Raw genomic sequence first — 6,086 nt, 5'->3', positions numbered from 1 at the left:
ATGATCCTACAATCCCACTCCTGGGCAATATATCCAAAGAAAATTATAATTTGAAAAAATACGTGTACCCCAATGTTCATTGACACACTATTTACAATAGCCAAGACATGGAAGCAACTTAAATGTCCACTGACAAATGAATGGATCAAGAAGATGTGGTGTATATATATATATATATATACTCTATTGTGTGGTATATACCACAGAGGAAAATATTATTCAACCACAAAAAAGAAAAGAAAAAATGCCATTTGTAAAAATACGGATGCACCTATAGATTATCATACTATGAGGTAAGTCAAAGACAAGTATCATATAATATCATTTATATGTGGAATCTAAAATATGGCACAAATGAACTTATTTACAAAACAGAAACAGACTCACAGACATAGAGAACAGTCTTGTGGTTGTCAAGGGGTAGATGGGGTTGGGGAGGAATGGACTGGGAGTTTGGGTTAGCAGATGCAAACTATTATACATCGAATGGATAAACAAGGTCCTACTGTACAGCATAGGGAACTTTGTTCAGTATCTTGTGATAAGCCATATGGGGAAGAATATAAAAATATATATATATATATACACACACACACATATGTGTAACCGACTCACTGTGCGTACAGCAGAAGTTAACCCAACATTGTAAATCAACTATGCTTCAATAAAATAAATTCTTTTAAAAGATCTTTTAAAAAAAATCTTTAAGTCAAAGGAATAAATGGAACTGAAAACATCATCTGGTGTTAACTGAATGTAAAAGAAAGCAGTAGTCAAATTCATATGCAGGAAGGATGTGTGAATGAAGAAAACAAGATTGTATGAAATCTAGGAAAGGGGAGCCCAAAACTGCCCAAGGAGTCACAGATTGCTGATGTGTCTGTGTCACTCTCCAGCGCAAAAGGCATCCTCACTGGTTAACGTGATCGTTCTCATCCACTGGGCAGACTGTCTCTTAGTAGAGATGAATATGCTACAATATAATAATCTGGTCACCTCGAGCTGCTGAGACCACCCCCTCTGTCTCTGCTCAGGTTTCATGCTGACCAAGGAAGCTTTGATCACATGTGTCCATGTAGGTTTCCTTCAGGAAGAGAAGAGTGAACTGGAGAGCATGAATATCCCAAACCCACATCATCTAACAAATGGTCATCCTACTTGCGCTCCACAGCTTCAGGGCGTTTTGCAGGCACCCATCCATGAGAGCCTGACTGACTCGAGGCACGCTGACCAAACTGAGTTTGTGACCTTCACAAGCTAAAAGTCAGAGCACCGATGTATTAACTCTCAGAGACAGTGCCTCCTGAAAGTCCTGTGAGGGAGTGGGGGCCAGGCTGAACCCCTGGGACACCACCCTACTGTGCCTCTAATTGCTCCACAACCTCCTCTTGTACCAGTCAGCATCTGGTTAAGAATGGGCACCCACACCAGTTATTTAACAGAAAGAAATTAGTATAAAGAACTGGGCAGTGGGTATCGCAGAAGCAAAAATGCAAAAAGGGAACATCAATGCTTTGTGGATATAAAAACTGCAAGAAGTTCCCCCTTCTAGGAAGAAGGCACCTACCTGCTGCTCATGCTGATGTTTCTGAAGGAAATGGATGAGCCTGGCTCTGCAGGACAAACAGGAGAGTGTGCATATCCTTCTTACTCTTCCTGTAGTCCAAGTTCTCTCTGCGCTCCCTATTGGTGGAATCTAACTGCAGAAAAAGCAGAAAAGTGTCCTAACTCCAGAGCATTCCAAAGCAGAGGAAGGATATGTATGCTAAGAAGGCTTCCCAGGTGGCTGCCAATGGAAAAAAAGGCAGAAGGCTCAGGTTCTATCCCTGGGTCAAGAAGATCCCCTGGTGGAGGATATGGCAATCCACTCCAATTATTCCTGCCTGGGAAATCCCATGGACAGAGGAGTCTGGTGGGCTACAGAAAAGTGTCCTAGCTCCAGCCTTATAGAGTGGAGGAAAGATGGTGTGGAGCTAAGAGAGTAACCTAATAATTGACATTACATTGTGTATAGAGATCCATTCATTGTCTCTCTCCTCCACTTGAATATAAGCTCCAACAGGGTAGGGATTTTGTTTTGATTTGTTATACCACCAATGTCTAGAATAGTCTGACAGATGGTGAGAACTCAATAAATATACCTAAAATGATTACATGAATTAGTATCATCATCCAACACAAAAGGTGAAAATTAAAGGCTATGGAGAAGTAAACTCTCCAAAAGAATATCATAATCCATTGTATTAGTTAGACTTAGGTTAACTTTAACTACCAGGAAAATAAAAATGGTAGTGACTTGAACAAAAAAGCAGTCCCAAAAGAGGCTGTGATTGATGAATCACTATTCACCCAGAACTATCACAACATCGTTAATTGGCTATATGCCAATACAAATTAAAAAGTTCCAAAAAAACGAAAACAAAAGATCATTAGTCCAGGTCTGATGCAGCCCTCCATGACATTAAGGACCCAGGTTACTTCCTTGTCATCGTTCTACTGTCTTAGTTCCATGTCATGGTTCAGGATGGCTGCTCCAGCTCCAGCCATCATGTCAGCATTCCAGCTAAGAAAAAAAGGAAAAACAAGAAGAAGTACTGCCTTTTCTCCCTTAAGGGCAGCTGTCAGAAGGTGCTCACTCTGCTTTCTCTTACATTTAGTCATGTGGCCCACATATAGCTGGGCAAAATGATATTCTGGACGGTCATGAGCCCACTTGAAAATAATGGCTACTATTTACAAAACAAGAGAGTAAGAATGAATATGAGAGATAACTAGCATTCTCTGCCACAGGGAGCACTGTGAAATTATCCCTGTCACAGATATAAAAGGTGGAAAGTAAATATGACTTGCAGAGCAGTGGTTCTGCAGGTATTATTTGAGAATGCTACACTTATTCCAGTTGCTCCCAGGATTTGTCCAATGCAGGACTGTGGAAGTCATCACAGGAATCACCCTCCTACTTCTTTAAACAGGTGTTCTTTGATTCTGTCTTGATCTCCCTCTAAAAATGTTGGTAAAAATGGTAGGTAGTTGCATAACATGGGATCAAATGCATGAACTCTGGGGTCAGAAAGCCTGGATTCAATACTAGGCCCCAACACTTGCTAACTATGTAACCTTGAGCAAGTAACTTCACAACTCTGTTTCCTCTCTTGTTAAATAGGGCTAATAATGATGGTGTCTGCTCCACAGGCTATGGTGGAGACTGAAAAGCACCAGCTAAATGCTCAATAAATATTTGCTATTGTTATAATTACTCACTGACAGCTTTAATCCCTGAATATTTCTCAGACCTCCCCCCTCCTCTTCATTCACAAAAGCACATCTTCCATGCAGGCCCTTATCAATTCTCAGCTGGATCAATACTCACAGGTCTTTCATACTGATCTTCTTGCCTTTGCCCTTATTCTCTTACATCTACCCTTCAGGTTATAGCCAGAGAGACCTTTATAATTGACATGTCTGATTATGCCCTGCAGTTCCTTAAAATTCTGCATGACACCCCTTCAGGACCTGACTTCTCTGGGTTCATCAGTTATCCCTTCCCCACAAAGCTCGCTACAGTTCTCACAGGACACTCGGGTTTTGGACAAGCTATTCCCTCTGCCTGGGATACACCTGAATCTCTATTAAGTGACTCTTCACCTTTTCTGATTCAACTCAAATGTCCCTTCCTCCAGGTAGCCTTCTTTGACCTCCTCAGTTGCAAATGAATTAATATATAATGCACTTGGAATAGTGCATGACACGGTAACTTCTCAATGGTTGTAAATTTTTATTACTGCCATTTTACCTCTGGGTTTGCAGAGTCCCTTATATTTTATTAGAATTCTATTAAATTCTTGTAATTGTTCTCAAGTGTCTCTTTTTCCCCACCAGGCTTTTTTTTCTACCACGTACTGGAAACTTTTTTTTATCCAAAGCACCTAGTACAATTCCTGGTACACAGTAACCACTGAGTTGGTACACGGATGATAAGGAAGAAAGGAAGGAAGGGAGACAGAGAGGGAGAGAAGAAAAATGAAGGAAGGAGGAAGATGGCTCAACTCTAAATGGGCACAACAAGAATTTAAGAAGAGGAATGAGAAAAAAGTGGGAAAAACATGTCCTGTGATGTTTTATCACCGAACAGGGCTTCATTCATGGTGAGTTAAAAGGCACTGAGCAAAGTGCCTGCCACCCTATATGAATAAACAGATAGACACGCCAGTGATGTTTATCTAATGCTGTGGGAACTTCGAGTGACACTTCTTGCTCTCTACTTTGTATATCTCCCCATCATTTGTCTTATTTATTGTAAGCATGTGGTTTTTCTTTGTTAGGAGATCCTGAAAATAAATATGGCACATGGTTCATTCTGCGAGGTAGAAATATGGATGATTCTTAATCTCTGTTGTACATTTCATTGCTCTTAAATTCCTTCTCCCACCCCCCAGATTTTTGTTTAATGAGTCTACGAATTTTGCCTCTTCATTCTTTGACTCACTTCTGTCCCTTCAGCTAGTACTGGTTAAGGTAGCAGACTCTGGAGCCTGACTGTCTGGATTCAAATTCTGTCTGTATTATTCACTAGCTGTGGTTCCTTCGTCAAGTTATTTCACCTCTCAAAATCCTCAGCGTCCTCATAAATAAAACAGATTTGTCCTTCCACGTAGAATTGTTATGGTCAGTATCTGGCACAGAGTGAGGCTGTTATTATTATTCCCTAGCATATGATACTTGGAATCTTGAACTGAGCTGAGAATTTTTTTTTTCCGAGTACATTTTTCATGGTACTTGCTCCAGGCCTCCTCCAAACTCAGACGTGGTTTTGCTTTATCTCCATGAAGACTGGAAAACTCCCCCACCGTAAGCACATTGGCTGCCACTAGCTGCAGAGACTCTCCCTGTCTGAAGGCCAGAAGGGAAGTTCTAGTGTGGGAAGAGGAGGAAAGTGTTCCTTCCTCCATCCCTGAAAAAAAAGAATTTGCTGGAGCTGTTTTGAAGGTAGAGAGGACAAGCTACCACAGTGATTGCAAAAACAAATCTTCTCTCCTGCATTAAAATAAAATATATGTGTCTGTGACTTCTTATGTCTGGTTATCCCTGATTTCCGATTTCTTTATAACGAGTGTGTAATGCATGTGTAATAAAATCTTTAAAAACACACACACACAGTACAGTAGTTGTTTCCAATTCTCATGGTTACAGAATGAGTCAATCTTTTTAATGTCAAACTTTTTTTTCAGAGAGTGACCTAGTAGACGGAGCATGAGTCTGGGAGCTAGAAACTTCCAGTTCCTTATCAAATCACCGAGAGTCCCTTGCTGTTTAGCCTTCGCAATTCCTTTAGCTTCTCTGAATCTTAGGTTCCTTGGGCAATAAATAAGGATACTTAGGACATTGGAAAGTTCAATTGGTTAATTAATGTTCACTAGGGCTATTAAAACATAACATGTTATTTTTATTTAAGATAAGTCAAGAATGGACTCAGAGGCTTAACATCTAAGTAAAAACTGCTTTCATTAGCCTTTGTGATGTGAAAAAATGGTGCCTCCTTTGAGGATATTGAAAACGTAAGAGTTTCAGTAGACTGAAGTCTCACAATTTGGGACTTGCTTTGGTTGACATGGAGGGAGACAATCAGGATATTCTTGGTTTACTTTACACATTTGCCAGACTATAAAAACAAGTCATCTGTGGTAAAGGTACCGTCCATTGTGCCTTTATCTCCAGGAGATTGCAGAGGACAGAAGAGCCTTGGGTACTACAGTCTACGGCATTGCAAAGAGTCGGACACCACTTAGCGACGGAACAACCATGACAGCCAGCCTTCGCCTCTCCCGCACACCGTTATAAACAACCTATGCCCATAGCCCTGGTTATTCTCCATAACGTAACCTCTCTGGCTACATCTGCTTGCACTAAACCGAAGAGTTAGCCCATGAGTTGCTGAGCTGGCCAGGGTCTGTCTCCTTTGAACTGAGTTTGAGCGAGGGATCACTTGGAACTTGGGGCTGGCTGCCATGTTGGGCCATGAATAAGTAGAAGAAGAACCCAGGATGCAGCCAGGGTCGAGGAGTCTGTATGGACCGAGCAGCAGAGAG

Source organism: Odocoileus virginianus, chromosome 34 (genome assembly GCF_023699985.2).
Source record: "Odocoileus virginianus isolate 20LAN1187 ecotype Illinois chromosome 34, Ovbor_1.2, whole genome shotgun sequence".
Taxonomy (NCBI): domain Eukaryota; kingdom Metazoa; phylum Chordata; class Mammalia; order Artiodactyla; family Cervidae; genus Odocoileus; species Odocoileus virginianus.
This window is presented reverse-complemented; position numbering follows the sequence as displayed.